The sequence below is a fragment of the Eulemur rufifrons genome, chromosome 3, assembly GCF_041146395.1.
Source record: "Eulemur rufifrons isolate Redbay chromosome 3, OSU_ERuf_1, whole genome shotgun sequence".
Classification (NCBI taxonomy): Eukaryota; Metazoa; Chordata; class Mammalia; order Primates; family Lemuridae; genus Eulemur; species Eulemur rufifrons.
Genome location: NC_090985.1, coordinates 3,902,913 through 3,919,695, shown reverse-complemented (window position 1 = coordinate 3,919,695; position 16,783 = coordinate 3,902,913). Strand labels below are relative to the sequence as shown.

Sequence of the window (16,783 nt, the reverse complement as noted above, 5' to 3'; positions counted from 1 at the left end):
ATACCAGGACTCCAAGTTTAAACAGAGATGGTCTTAGACAACTGGTAGGCATGATCACTCTATCTGCAGCCATTTGGGTTCAGAAACATTTTACTCAAAAAGCCTGCTCCTTTCTAATGGCTTCCTGATCCCATCTCTCCAAATCTATCCATTCTGCTCCAACAACACAGGCTAACATGAGTCAAGGCCTGAGAAGCAAAAGCTGACTTTAATAAGCAAAAGCCCACTTGTCCTTCTCAAACTCTCATCTGATGCTGGATAGGCACTTAGCCCTTTTTATTAGAAGACATTCTTTATAACCCTTTGCCAGTGACCAACTAGGCACTCAGAAGATACCAAAAGCTGGTAACCAGCAAAGGTTGAAGTGATAATTCTCATTCTAAGGCAATCTATTTCAACAATGTCTCAAATGCTTTCTCCTGTACGTTTTTTTATTTTTTTATCAACACCTATATACAGTTTCCAATTTAAGTTTCTTAATTCAGTTCACATTTTAAAATAGTTTTCCTTTCAAAATATCAGTTATCTTCTCTACAGTTAACTTTCCAAATTTCTTGACAACCAAACAACTCAGGGAAATAAGTAAATTAATTCAAAGTTTTGCTATGGTCTAAAATAGAGACTCCTCTCACAAACTCAAAATGCAGATGGGAAAGCCAGGGATTCTGGCTTCAGAGCTCAGAGTGTTATAGCTTCAATGCTGATCTTTTCCATCCTCAGCATTATAAAAACCTGTCCTCTGATGAATCCTCGGCCACCAAAGCTTAGCATAAAATTGCTCAGGGTCCTCTGTGAGTATCATTCTTGAGTACCTGGCAAACAGGGTAAGTAACAAGGCAGGAACAGTGCCTTTAGGGCCCCATTTGTGAAACCATTAAGGCAGGTGTTATAAAGGCTCCACTGTATGTAAGGCAGACAGTGACTGCAAGGAGTCAATCAAGGCTCGTGGGAGACCCGAGTTGGCGTCACTGAAAAGGGTTTCACAGAGCAGATGCAAATAAAAAGAGGTTTAATTTTGAAGAGATGATAGGAGAGAGGGCAAGCTAGGTGTGCTAGGGCTTGGGCCAGAATATCGATTTTACGTTCAGGCACTTGGTGAGGAATCTGTGTAAGCTCTTAAATAGGAAAATAATCTGGTCGAGGGCTTAAGATGAATCAGAGATCAGAGAGAAAGAAGACAGAGTCGAGGAGGAGGAGGAGGAAGAGAGCACAGAAACAACTGGAGGAGGAAGAAAGAGGAGTTTCGGAGGTGGGAAATACATTAAATGGCATGGGCAGAGCACAACATTGCATCTATGCCAGGATTATAACTATGTGAAAATTCTCTATGTTAATAGATAATGTCGATAAAGGAACACAGAAACTATGAACAGCTAACATGGGGATAGCAGTATGCTAACAGATTTTCCTCTAGTTATTACACAAACATAACAATAAATTAGATCTGTCCTCTCCTGTCCTTTTTCACTCTAGACTTTCAACAAACACACTATTTCAAGTTTTTATAGCAACCACACTTGAACTCTTTTATAAAATCTCTACTTCATCTTCAAATTCCAGTCCCTGGGAGTAGCAAAGACAGGACACAGTCAGTTGTCCTCATTAGATTCTTTCAAATGACTAATTTTACAGTCAGCTGAAACTATTTAAATCAATGATTTATGGTTGTTCTTAAAGTTTTAACAAGCCCATCAAGCAGCATTTCTAAGAATGTATTTCTAAAAAGACTTTGGATACTATCTTCTCCCACAAATCAAAAAAACTAAAATGCCAATTTTGACAGCTTAAAGAGAAAAAGTATAGGAAATCAGACATCTGTCAAGATCATTCCAATTGTTCTGTTTGTACTATGGACTTTACCCTCCCCCCCCCCCATCAGAGTGGCTCCAAGTTCCTCTAGAGCAGTGCTGCTCCAACTTTAATGTGCATACAAATCACCTAGTAATCTTTTTAAAACACTGATTCTGATTCCACAATTTGTATTTCTAACAAACTTCCAAGGTAATGTCAGTGTTAGCTTGTCTGCTGACCAAACTTTGAGTAAGAAAAGTTTAAAATGAATTTATTTATTCATTCATTTATTTAATATAGAGACAGGGTCTTGTTATGTTGCCCAGGCTGGTCGCAAACTCCTGACCTCAAGCAATCCTCCAGCCTTGGCCTCCCAAAGTGCTAGGATTACAGGTGTGAGCCACCGTACCTGGCCAAATGAATTTATTTATTGACCTCAGATTCACTCTTCAAGGTAATGCATCCCATCCTTACTCAACACCACTTTCTTCATGGTGTTCACTTTCCTCAACAAACACCTTCAATGGTTCCCTGTTGCCTCTCAGATCAAAGCCTATCTTTTGGCCCTAGACTTACTTTTTAACTTTCCCTCACACTATTCACCAAACATAAAGGGCTAACCTTGAGTAAATCACAACTCCCCAGAAGTTCACACTCTAGAAAAAGTGACTTATTGCTAATCTGTGCACTAATAAGTAAGACAGTAGCTCAGAAGACAGAGGAAGCATGATGGCTAAAATATCCAAGGAAAGCTTCCTTACAATTTTAGCTATACATTAATTACAGATTAATTATAGATTAAGGCATAAAAGAGCATTAGGTTTATTTTGTACTTATGATTTAAAAATTTTAGATTAATTTTGACTGCTTTTATAATCTTCAAATAAATTCTGTAAATTATTTTAAAGTGATTCCTATAGTTGTTCTTAAAGTAAATATTAACATGTTAAGATTTTAAAACATCACATACCATGTTTACATACTGGAAGATTTAATATTGTTAAAAAGTTAATTCCCACCAAATTAATACACAGATGTTCCTCAACTTACAACAGGGTTATGTCCTGAAAAACCTATCATAAACTGAAAATATCACAAGTCAAAATGCATTTAATACACCTAACTTACTGAACATCATAGCTTAGCCTAACCTACCTTAAATGTACTCAGCACATTTACATTAGACTACAGTTGGGCAAAATCATCTAACACAAAGCCTATTTTATAATAAAGTGTCCTGAAAGCAAAAAATAGAATGGTCATATGGGCACTCAAAGTATAGCTTCTACTGAATGCATATCACTTCACACCATCATAAAGTCAGAAAATCAGAAGCTGAACCATCCTAAATCAGAGATGTCTGTACATAGTGTAATACCAATAACAATACAGGCCTTCAAGCAATTCGATGGGGAAACACTTTTTTTTTTTTGAGAAAGGGTATCACTCTGTCACCTAGGCTGATACAGTGACACAATCTAAGATCACCGTAAACTTCAACTCCTGGGCTCAAAAGATCCTCCTGGCCTCAGTCTCCTCTGAGTAGCTAGGACTACAGGTGTGTGCCACTATGCCTTGCTAATTTTTTTTGGTAGAGATAGGGTCTCGCCTCCACCTCCTGAAGTGGATTATAGGCAAAAGCTACCGAGCCCAGCCAAAAGACTTTTTAAAAAACGGTGCTAAAACAACCAAATATCCACATAGGAGGGTGAGGGTGAGAAATGAACCGTGACCCCTCCCTCATACCATATACAAACATTCATTTAACAGGTATCAGAGAAACCTGAAAGTAAAAGCTAAATATATCCATAAAGCTTTTCTAAAAAAATAATCTTTGTAACTTGTTGGGGGGGGGGAGGTGCACAGAAACAAAGGATTCTTATGTAAGACATAGAAAGCAATGATTATTGAAGAAAATTTTGATGAACTGAACATATCAAAAGCAAAAATTCTGCTTATCAAGACATCATTAAGAAAATAATTAGGCAAGCCACAAAATATGAGAAAATATCCACAAACATATCTGACAAATGGCTAGCATCATTTAGAGTATAAAAGAAGTCTTAACTCAAAAGTTAAAAAAAAACAACTGTTTTTACCACATCTAATAAGCACTTCACAAGGATACATAGATGGTCAATAACTTGAAAAAGTGCTCAGCATCATTAGTCAAAGAAATGCAAGTTAAAATCATGAGATAATACTACACACTTACCAGAAGGCTAAAATTACAGACTTCTCCACAATTTGCCAACATTTGGTGTTGTCAACCAGAGCTTCTATATGTTATTCTCTGATGGTACAACTTACTTTAGGAAAAGGTCTGCAATTTTTTATACAATTAAACACAAGCTATCCTACAACCCAGCAATTCTAGGAAGTCAACCAAGAGGAATAAAAGCATTGTCTACATAAAGACCTGTGCAAGAACAGTAATAACAGCTTTATTTATAATCACCAGAACCTGGGTACAGTCCATGTGAGCATCAACAGGAGAACAAACTGTGGTATATGCATATACTACAGTATTACTCAGCAATGAAAACTGTGGTATATGCACGTACTAGAGTATTACTCAGCAATAAAAGGAAATAAGCTACTAATACACACAACAGGGATGAATCTCAAAATAATTATAGTGAGTGAAGTCTATGTAAGAGTTCATGTTTATATAATTCCATTTAATTTGAATTTCTAAAACAGACAGAATATATGGTGAAAAAAAATCAGGTGGTTGCCTCTGGAGAGCAGCAGGAGTGAACAGGGTAAAGAGGGAACTCTCTGTGACAGTGTTAGTCTGTATTTTGAGGGGAGCTGGGTGTGTACATTTGTCAGAATGCATCTAATGATACACTTAGAATTTGTACATTTCACTGCATATTAGTTTTACCTCAAAACAAGTTGTCAACAAATACAACCCTAACCCTAGTGTTGAATACTAGTTGATGACACACATGTTGAAGTATTTTGAGGTGAACTGTACCCACATCTACAACTTACTTTGAAATGAATCATCAAAATAAGAACTACTGATAAATGCTTAGAGGGCTAAACAAATGAATATGTAACAATGCAAATATGACAAAATGTTCATTGTAGAATCTAGGTGGTAGGTTCAAAATGGGTGTTCATTTTATAATTCTTTCAGCTTTTCTGTATGCTTGAAAATGTTCACAAAATGTTCAGGAAAAATTGAAGTGAGACCTTTTCTGACAAAAAGCAAGTCTGACTGAACTAATTAGTTTAAGAAGTAACTCCATTAAATGAGGTTTTATGGTGAACATTTCCATAAATAAGGTTAAATCTACTGGCCCAAAGTTTTGACAAAACAAAGTGATGAGGAAAAACCATTTTAAAATACTGTATTGGCAAATGTGTATTTTAAACAATATTTTAATTTTTCCTCAATCCTTTAAATAAACTGAGTTAAACAAGGTGTCTCTAAGTGAAAGAGAAACATAGTAGTCATCTGAAATCTTGATAAGGCATTCCTAGTACACTTCCAAGAAACTGAGTAATTCAATGTCTGATATGACTAGGCAACAAACCTTTTCACAAATTAGATGGTTTCCAGTTCCTTCTTTTTAACAAATATGAAGGAGGAGTGAATGGAACTGTCAGCAAGTAGATGACTAAAAATAACAGATGACTGATTTTTTGCATAGAACTCAAAGAGTTCAAAGAATTGAGTGAACTGCTTCATTCTCCATTTACTTATTTTATGTATGCAAGTTTACTCAGAGCACAATATCTACAAAAATAAAAAACAGAAATAGATTTGGTGTTCAAAGTCCCAAGTCATTCCAGCATTTCAGCACTAAGTCACCCAAAATTACATGAGGTTTTAAAAAGCCTCATTTATCTCATCAAGAAGCATTTCTAATAAATAATTAATAAAATTTTATCAACATTTATAACATTTAGATTGTCTTAATTGTCCTACCAATCATCATAGCAATCCAGTAAACTTACAGCCTTTGAGTCACAAGAAATAATTTAAAATTTCAATTTAGGTACTTTTTTTGTTTTACAGAAGTATGACGTGATCAATAAAGACTCTTAAGCATAAAATATTACGTTAAGATAAAACTGTAGGAGATGTGAACTAGAAATATGAGTAAAGGAATAGTGAAAGATTTCCCACTGAAAAAATTTGTTTATGCATTTTTAAATAGATGATAAGTATTAAATCTCTGCACTTATTGCAAAAAATCCAGTAAGTACATTTTCACTTATGATGAAAATTTAGATATCAAGTGTTCAAGGGGTACACTGTATTAAAATTTTATTGTAGTAAGATATACATAAAATTTACTGCTTTAACCATTTTTACACGTACAATTCAGAGGCATTAAGTACATTCACGTTTTTTGTGGAACCATCTATCACTATTCATCTCCACAACTTTTTCATCCTAAACTAAAAGTCCACACCATTAAACACTAACTCCCCACTACTCTCTCCTCCCAGTCCCTGGTAACCATTATTTTACTCTGTCTTTATGAATTTGACTCTTCTAGGGACCTCATGTAAGTAGAATCATACAACGTTTGTCCTTTGTGTCTGGCATATTTTACTCAGCACAATGTCTTCAAGGTTCATCCATGTTGTAGCCGACATCAAAATTTCCTTCCTTTTTTCAAGGTTTTTTTTTTATTTTTTAGTGACAGGGTCTTGCTATGTTGCCCAGGCTGGTCTCGAACTCACGGACTCAGAGCATCCTCCCACCTCAGCCTCCTGAGTAGCTGGACTACAGGCATGTACCACCACACCAGGTTTCCTTTTTAAGGCTAACATTCCATTTTATACATTTTGTTTGTCCATTCATCTGTTGATGGACACTCAGGCTGTTTCCACCTTTTGACTATTATAAATAGTGCTGCTATGAACACTGATGTACGAACGTGTTCAAGTCCCTGCTTTCAACTCTTTTGGGTATATACCTAGAAACAGAATTGCTGGATCATACGGTAATTCTGTTTATTTTTTTTGGAAGCACCACAATACCTTCCACTGCAGCTGTACCATTTTACGTTCCCACCAGCAATGTACAAGTATTCCCATTTCTCCAGATTCTTGCAAACACCTGATACATATATTTTTAATAGTGGCCATCCTAATGGGAATAAATTGGTATTTCATTGTAGGGTACATTGTTTTTTAAAAATAGGTTGTAAACAAATATTTGAAGATTGTTGTTGCCTAGTTAATGAATCCCCAAGATAATGTTTTTAAAAATCTCTCACACACCAGGTTTTTTCTTCTTATGCCACCTGAGTGATCCTAAAGGCAAATGCCATCTTGCAGAATTCTACCTCCCTGGTCACAGTGAGCATCTGACTCAAGCTAGGCAAGAATAGCCCATCCCCTTGATTAGAGACCAGTTCAGCATGGGCATGACTTAAGCCAAGCTAGCTGGAGTCCTTCCTTGAGATTTCCCTAACTGTATATAGTGGAGGAAGAACAATTTCCTGATTGATCATGATGCCAGAGGATGTGAGCATATCCCATTCCTCAGACAGCAGGCAAGTCTGCAAAAGGAAATAATGAAACCTACACTGGGAAACAGAGGAAAAACAGAGTCTTGATGAGATTGCAAGCCTTGGATTCAGCGTCCCTAGTTATTCAGTGATTCCTTCCTATTTTGTGAGCTACACATCAGAGCCTTACAACCCATCTCACATTTTGCTAAAGCAAGTTCTAATTAGGTATTTGATCATTTGCAAACAAGAATGCTCTGTGTAGTTCAAGCCCTTTAGCAAGGACTGACCAAACAATTACTATATGCAGGATAAGAATTTCTGGGACAAAAGCCCTTAATGCTCTGGTAACAGATGAAAAAGTCAGCCACAAAGAAAACGGGAAAGGAGCTAAAAGACCGCTTGGTCAAATACCCTGTTTTTACTAGAGAGCAAACAAGGCCCAGAGATGGCCAAAGTGACAAAGCTACTGAAATCCAGATCTGTTGGTCCCAAATCCAGGGACCAATCTGATCTTCCCTACCTCTCTCCTACTGTGCGACACTTTCTAGGCCCAAGTCTGCACTCACACATATTCCTACTCAGACCTTTTTATTTATGTTTTTTGTTTGTTTGTTTGTTTTTGAGACAGGGTCTTGCTCTGTTGCCCTGGCTGGAGTGCAGTGGTGTCATCACAGCTCACTGCAACCTCAAACTCCTGGGCTCAAGCGATTCTCCTGCCTCAGCCTCTCGAGAAGGTGGGACACCACATCTAGCTAATATTTCTATTTTTTGTAGAGATGGGATCTTGCTCTTGCTCAGACTGGTTTCAAACTCCTGAGCTCAAGTAATCCTCCCACCTCAGGCTCCCAAAGTGCTAGGATTTCAGCTATGAGCCACCACTCCTGGCCTCCAATGGATGGATCCCTTTTCTCCTCTTAGGTCTTCAAGGAATTGTGTACTAAAATCCATCCCATCCTACCAGGAGTTAAATTCTTAACCCTAGGCTCCTTCCCCCATCCCTTACTCTCTCCACAATTTCCTAATTTATTCTGCTAAAAGTCATTTTCACATTCTGGGGTTTCCAAGATTGCCTTTCCATGTGTATATACTATTTTCGAAGGTGATAATTTCTCTTCTTCCCATGAAGAGCAAAAAGCAAGACTGCTTATGGTATGGGGGGTTCTGAAGCAGACTATCTTGAAGATTCTGGTCCAGAGTCCTGGAACACAACATGCCGTCTAGGCTGTGTCCCCACGTTGTATTAGGAAACTAATATAACCAAAACACAATGAAATGTTACTTTACCAGATGCTACAGCGTTCAAATTTTGGGTCTGCAGAAGTTTCTTGAACATTACACCAAACTGGAGACCCCTATTGGTGACCCTTACAGTGCCAACCACAGTGAACCTGGAGAATATAAAAACCAGTGGTTTAAAGGACCGGGTACTTTCATATCCTACAGAGAGTAAATTGGTACATTTCTAGAGGGCATCTGACATGCATTAAAAGCTTCAAAGATGTATTCTTTGATGAAGAAATTCTACTTTTAAGGATTTATCCTATGTCCAAATAATCACAGATGTAGGCAAAAGTTTTAACTTCAGGTATTTCTCACTGGTGTATAAAACAGAAATCTATTTAAACAAACTGTCTCCAAAACACAGAATTGAAAGCCAAAGGTTCTTAACCTTTTCTGTATCATGAACCATTCAGCACTCAGCACTCTGCTAAAACCTACAGACATTGTCTAAGAATAAAGTTTTAAAATACATAAAATAGTGATAATAATTTTGAAGTAGGAAATAACATGTCCAGATATGTGCAACGATTGTAAAGGAATCAAATATGAATTGTATGATCATCCTATTGATGACAAAGTATTAGGTCCTGTTGTGATCTGTTGCCTAAATTCACAACTCAAAGAAATGCTACATATTTCAATTAAACATCAGTACATCAGTGAAAATAAAGCAGTTTTTATCTTTCTAAATTATTAGACCCCAGAATTCTATCCATGCACCCACGTTAAGAATCCCATAATGCATCTATCTGCACAGTAAAATGCTATGCAACCTTGAAAAATATATAGAAAATTAATGACACAGAAAGATAAAAGGAAGAGAAAGAGGCAAATTAATAACAGTGTGTTCAGAAAGATTTCATTTAAATTATTTACATGTTAGAAAAATACTGGGGAAAGACATCAAAACATTATCAATAGTTATCTCTGGGTAGTAGAATTATGTATTTTTTTTCTAATTTATCTGTTTCCTTCAAAAAATTTTTTTTACAATGAACATATTATTGTAACAAGAAAAAAATACAAGTTTATAAACAGAGTAAGGTGACTCAGATTTAACATCCTCTAAATAAATTTGAATTTCTTTTAATTTTTGCAAAGAAAAGTCCATATTAAAAAGAAGGTTTCAATTTGACATTAGGAGTTCAACAACAAAATGAAATCTAGATTATAATCCTAAATACAATAAACCACAGGACACTATAATAGGGACTTTGGAGTCCACTCAATGCAAGCCCCTCATTTCACAGCAGAAACACCATCCCACTAAGTACTAATTCCAGAAGCCTTAAGTTCTGATCTCTGCATAGTCCCCTCTCACCCAGTAATTGTACTCATTTCTTCTTCAGATGTAAAATATCTACAATTGGAAACTGGAACACAAACACCAAAGTGGAAGTAACTGATACTGTGATCAAGACAAAACCAACTCTTCAGTGGCAAAGCCCTGACATTCCAGCAGATGGGGATGGTACCACGCAGACCAAGGCTTTCAGAAACGAAATGAAACATTACAATCCCTACCTTTCACGTGAGAAAAAGAGTAGAAAATTTGTTTTTGAGGTCCAAGAGGAGCTAGGCAATTTATAGCCATGACCATAATTCTCAAAACAACTCACGGAAAATGAAGATGTTACATCCACCTTACAACTATCGTAGCCGTGGTACAAAGGAGGTAAAGCAATTTGACCAAGGTCACACAGCTACCACTCAGATCCCATTCCAAAACCATACCCTTCCCCATGCCATGCCCTTTTTACTACTTTACATTGTAAAATTTCATTTTGTTAAAAAAGTAAATCAAGACTACACAAAGTAAAAAGTAAAGTAAGATTACTTTCACACTCCTGCAACACTCCTTGTCCTCAATCCTACTCTCTGAATGAGCAGTTTATCATTTTCTATGCATTTGTGAACAACTTTACGAACATTGGTACTTTATAGCTTCTGCCAATACAATAGGCTAAAAATAAAAAGTAGTTAATAAGAATCTTGTATGTCAAGCACTAGCTAGGCAACAGGGATATATTAATAGTGAGTAAGGAAAAAACAGCTACAACTCTTGCCTTTATGGATTTATAAGTCTAGTGTTAGAGACAAACCAAATAATCTTGAGTGATAAACTATTCATTGTAAGTGAAGTGCTAGGAAGGAAAGAGATGTGATGATATAAAAGAAAATAAAGAGGTTCCTGACCTAATGGGAGAGTGATAGTTAAAATTTCCCTGGATAAGCACGCTTTACAAATGCTTGTTAATCTAATTTTCAAAGTTAATGTAATTTGATTAGTTGAAGCATTTTTTTCAAATGGAATAAAAACAGTAATTATCAATTTTCAGTTCATATCCTTTTGTAACAGAAGGAAAGGTCTCAAAAAGGTCAAAATATATTACAAGTTACCTCTTCAAAACCCCCCATCCATTTTGGGAATTAAAGCCTGCATTCTTGCCCAAGGCCAGTAATCAGAGGGGCAGAAAACTATTCATTGTTTTCTAGTATCTTAAACCACTGGAGTAGGGAACTCGGAACTTGGTAACACTTCACCCTCTTTTAAGGCTAAGTTCTTACTGATATAAAGACCATAGGATAAGTCAGTACTTCTTGTCCTCTGGAAAGTTAAAAAGTACCCCCAAGGCCGGGCGCGGTGGCTCACGCCTGTAATCCTAGCACTCTGGGAGGCCGAGGTGGGCGGATCCTTTGAGCTCAGGAGTTCCAGACCAGCCTGAGCAAGAGCGAGACCCCATCTCTACTAAAAATAGAAAGAAATTATATGGACAACTAAAAAAAAAATATATATATATATATAGAAAAAATTAGCCGGGCATGGTGGTGCATGCCTGTAGTCCCAGCTACTCGGGAGGCTGAGGCAGGAGGATCGCTTGAGCTCAGGAGTTTGAGGTTGCTGTGAGCTAGGCTGACGCCACGGCACTCACTCTAGCCTGGGCAACAGAGTGAGACTCTGTCTCAAAAAAAGTACCCCCAAAATGATTGTTATATTTTTCTAATCACCAGATAATATTTAAAGCACTTTAAACTCTAGAACTATTTGCAGAGGTCACTAGTATCAAATGCTATTTTCCTTTTAAAAAAAAAAAAAAAAAGGTTACATTAAACAAATTTGATCTCTCCCTCTCTGGGTTTTGGTCGGAACAAAAAGTTACCCAAGTTACATTTTGTACAGGACAGCCAGACTGCTGGTATAAACCAAAGCACAACTCATCTAGATAAAAATGCGCCACTTACAGGTTAGTTTGTACTTTGTGTTCACTGGGAAAGAATCTAAGGACATAGGTCCAAGCTGGTTTTCACAGCTATTCTAAATCTGGATTCGCACCTGCTCATGCACCTTTATAATTAGGAATACAGAACTGCACAGGTGTGACTTCAAGATGATACTATTCCTAGCCGTCATTAACATTTCAAAGAGCTAAAGTTGCCAGTAACGGAAGTTTGCTGGCCTAAGCCCCCTTTTAAGCACTTTCCCCATGGGATTTTATTCTTTGGGAACTAGATGACAATGGATCGGACTATTAATATGTATCTTCTTTTAACTTCCCAAAAGAGGAAGGAATTAAAATTGTCTATAAGGTAGTCTGACTTTTCAGAGTGCTTGGTAGGCTTTCCACCCCAGTAGAAAAAAAAGTTAGCAGGAAATTCAAGATAGGACAAAATTAAAAAGACTAATGGAAAAAAAATTTGTTCTACTTATAAAGGACATGAGAATTAAAATGAGAATTCTGCTTACCAAATCAGAAAAATTAAAGTTATAATATTCAATGATGAAGAGTCATGTTGATCATTTTCTTCTCTTTAGAAGGTGAGGCAGCACTCAAACTGCTGAATTTTAAAGAATATCAAAGAATTAAAAAAAATATCAAAACTGTTCAACCCAGTAATTGTAAAAATCTCTACATAAATACTCAAATGCTAAGAAAGATTTATCTGTAATGATGTTTGTCACAAGGCTATCAATGGTGAAAAACTGGAAATAATCATTTCCCTCAAAATGGACTATGAACTTAGTTATTAAAATACACATCTCTCAGCATATAGCAAAGGAGAATGCTTAAGTGGTTGGGGAAAGAGAATAAGTTGTATACAAACACGTTTACAGCCACATGAAAAAATCCAGAAGTATGGAGGGAAGAGATTAAAGTCATCAAAAACAACTGAAGTAGACCACAGAGAGTAGGATGTATTACATCTTTACTGAAAATTTTAAAATGTCTTTAGCAAATCTAAATTACACAGGAAAAAAATTCAGAAAATGGTTTTAAAAATTTAAAATCTGGATTTGGCTCTCTGACAAAAGAACTCAAGATATTTTTAAAATAGTGCACTTAAATAAAAATGAACTGTCTTTTAAGATAAAAGAGTATCCCAGAAATGTTTTTACTGAGTTATCTGGTCACATATATTAATAGCCTCCTTATGTTTATACCTAGTACAAATGTTAGTTCGGTACTTCTAAGATTCTATTATGAGGATGAGTTATGATGAAAGATTTTCTTAATGTGGCGGTTCATCTCTACATTAAAAGTTAATAAAAATAGGCTGGCGCAGTGGCTCACATCTGTAATCCTAGCACTCTGGGAGGGTGAGTTGGGAGAATCGCTTGAGGTCAGGAGTTTGAGAGCAGCCTGAGCAAGAGTGAGACTCCATCTCTACTAAACATAGAAAAGAAAAAAAAATTAGCTGGCCATGGTGACACTCGCCTATAGTCCCAGCTACTCGGGAAGCTGAGGCAGGAGGATCACTTGAGCCCAAGAGTTTGAGGTTGCTGTGAGCTAGGCTGACACCAGGGCACTCTAGCCTGGGAGACAGAGCAAGACTATCTCAAAAAAACAAACAAACAAACAAGCAAACCAACAGCATACAAAGTGAGAATTACCTCCTCCATCCAATTCCCTACACCTCAGAAATCCGTTTCGAAGATTCTTTCTCATATATAAGCATGTAAACACATAGCTCTTTAAAAAATACACACAGAGTCAAATATACTATTTCACATCTTTTTTCAAATATTTTGATGTTCTTTCCATATATGTATGCAGAACTCAAATTCTTTCTTGTATGGTGGCATGGCAGTCCTTTCCATGAACATAATATAATTAACTATTTCTCTATTGAGAACTACTTCTCCACACCTTTGCCAAAGTTTACTTTTTATGAATCTGGCAGGTAAACAATAGAATCCATTGTATAAATTTGTGATGAGACTCTGGAACAGAATGACAAGGAGTCCACTATTAATACCTGTCCTTAAGACTGTGCATTATTTCATATGTTAATTGTCCCCTTCCCCCATCTTCCCTATCTCAGAAAATGGATCCACCTAAGTGTGCCAACAAAATTTGATTCTACTCTCCCCCATTTCCCACAATTACCAAGTTCCACTGAACCTAACCCTGAAATTTATATAGAACCTGTCCACTTACCCTTGTCTCCATTACTACACAAGTTCAAGTCAATACACATTTCTCAACCAGACTTCTGCAACAGCTTCCTGTTATCTCTGCTTTACCACTTAACACTTCCTACTCCCTTAAAATCCTTGCTACCTCTTAAATATGCCAAGCTCAGGCCCATGTCAAGGCCTTGCTGCTTGCTCTGCTTTCAAACATTCTCACCCTAGTCTTAAACCAGTCTTTCTACATGGCTGGCTACTTGTCATTCAGGACATAGACTTAAACATCTCTTTCTCAGAGAGAGGCCTTCCCTTAATTGTGTGCGGGGAAACAATTTAACCACTAACTTCCCACACCCTAGTCATTCCTTATCACATCCCAATGTTTAGTTTCATATTACTTAGCATAATTTGAAATATTATAGTCAGCCCTCCATATCTGCAGGTTCTGCATCTATGGATCTAACCAACTCCAGATCAAAAATATGTGAAAACAAATTGCATGTGTAGTAAACACATACAAAAATTTTCCTTGTTATTCCCTAAATGATACAGTATAACAATTATTTACATAGCATTTACCTTGTATTAGGTTATTATAAGCAATCTAGAGATGATTTAAACTATACAGGAGGATATACATAGGTTACACGCAATACTATGCCATTTTATTAATATATCAGGGACTTGATGGTGTGGATTTTGGTATCTGAGGGCCTGAAACCCATCCCCCAAAGATAACAAAAGACAACTGTTTTCTTTTTTCCTCCCACCATACTTCTGTAGTTACATACAATTCACAGCTTCTCTATAGGAGAGCAGACACTGCGACTGCCCTGTTCACATCTGTATCACAACACCTCTAATGCCTTACTTATGCGCTAACTAAAAGAACAGAAGAACTGTCTTTTCATATGTGTCCCCCATCCCTTTTAAAAATAGGGTTGTCAAGTCTCCTTAATTTCTAAGAACATACTGTGATTTAAGAAAGTTAACCCTCTGTTACACATTACAATTATTTTTTCCTACTTGGTCACATACTGACCCATTTAGATTAAACAATTAAATGGTTATTAGTATAGCCATAGTTCTGAAATCACTGCAATTGTATAACATTCCATCATCCCAAAAAGAAACCCAAACCCTTCAGGAGTCACTCCCATTTTCCTCCAACCCCTTCTACCTCTTACTGTCTCTACAGATTTGCCTATTCTGGACATTTCACATAAATGGGATCATACATGATGTGGTATTTTTTAAAAAGCTTTTTTCACTTAGCATAATGTCTGCAATATTCATCAATGTTTTAGCATATATCAGGATTTCATTCATTTTTATTGCCAAATAAGATTCCACTGTATGGATAGACACATACGTTGGAGATATTGCAGGCTCGGTTTGAGACCACCACAATAAAGTGAATACAGTGAGTCACGAATGTTTTGGTTTCCCAGTGCAATTAAAAGTTATGTTTACACTATAGTCTTTTTTTTTTTTTTTTTTTTTTTTTTTTAGAGACACGGTCTCACTCTGTCACCCAGGCTGGAGTGCAGTGGTGCAATCACAAGTCACTGTAACCTCAATCTCCTGGGCTCAAGTGATTTTCCTGTCTCAGCCTCCCTGAGTAGCTGGGACTACAGGCACATGCCACCATGCCTGACTAATTTTTTTAAAATTTTTTGTAGAGATGGGGTCTGGGTATCACAGTATAGTCTATTAAGTGTGCAACAGCATTATGTCTAAAAAAACAAAGTACATGCTTTAATTTTTAAAATATTGCTAAAAATGCTAACAATCATCTGGGCCTTCAACAAGTCATAATCTTTTTCCTGGTGGAGGGTCTTGCCTCAATGCTGACCAATGCTGACAGATGCTGACTGATCAGCGTAGTAATTGCTAAATGTTGGGGTGGCTGTGGCAATTTCTTAAAATTAGACAACAATGAAGTTAGTCGCATTAATTGACTCTTCCTTTCACAAAAGATTTTTCTGTAGCACGCAATGCTGTTTGATAGCATTTAACCCACAGTAGAACTGCTTCCAAAATTGGAGTCAATCCTCTGAAACCATACTGCTGCTTTATCAACTAAGTTTATGTAATATTCTAAATCCTTTGTTGTCATTTCAACAACATTCACAGCATCTTCACCAGGAGTAGATTCCGTCTTAAGAAACCATTTTCTTTGCTCATCCTTAAAGAACCAACTCCTTGGCTGAGCAGAGTGGCTCATGCCTGTAATCCTAGCACTCTGGGAGGCCAAGGCAGGAGGATTGCTTGAGGTCAGGAGTTCAAGACCAATCTGAGCAACACTGAGATCCCATCTCTACTAAAAATAGAAAAAATTAGCTGGGCATGGTGGCACACACCTGTAGTCCCAGCTACCCGGGAGGCTGAGGCAGGAGGATTGCTTAAGCCCAGGAATTTGAGGTTGCTGTGAGCTAGGCTGACACTATAGCACTCTAGCCCCGGTGACAGAGTAAGACTCTGTCCCAAAAAAAAGAAAAAAAAATCAACTCCTCATCTGTTCAACTTTTATCATGGGACTGCAGCAATCCAGTCACATCTTCAGGCTCCGCTTCTAATTCCAGTTCTCTTGCTATTTTCACCACATCTGCAGTTACTTCCTCCACTGAAGTCCTGGACTTCTCAGAGTCATGTATGTGGGTTGGAATCAACTTCTTCCAAACTCTTTTTAATGTTAATATTTTGACCTCCTCCCACAAACCACAAATGTCCTTAATAGCATCTAGAATGGTGAATCCTTTCCAGAAGGTGTTCAATCTACTTTGCCCAGATCCAGAGGAATCACTACCTATGGCAA

At 37.0% G+C, this 16,783-nt stretch overlaps 1 protein-coding gene across 10 annotated transcripts in view; it reads right to left on the bottom strand.

The window, feature by feature from the left end:
• CPEB1 (cytoplasmic polyadenylation element binding protein 1) overlaps positions 1-16,783 on the bottom strand; it is a 92,490-nt gene that overhangs the window by 30,339 nt on the left and 45,368 nt on the right. The window contains exon 3 of one of the 10 annotated variants that reach the window (XM_069465667.1): positions 2,273-2,278. The exons of the other annotated variants lie outside the window; for them this stretch is intronic. The gene's annotated coding sequence lies outside the window, so the exon portion shown is untranslated. The remainder of the gene's footprint in view (positions 1-2,272; positions 2,279-16,783) is intronic. 10 annotated transcript variants of the gene reach the window in all.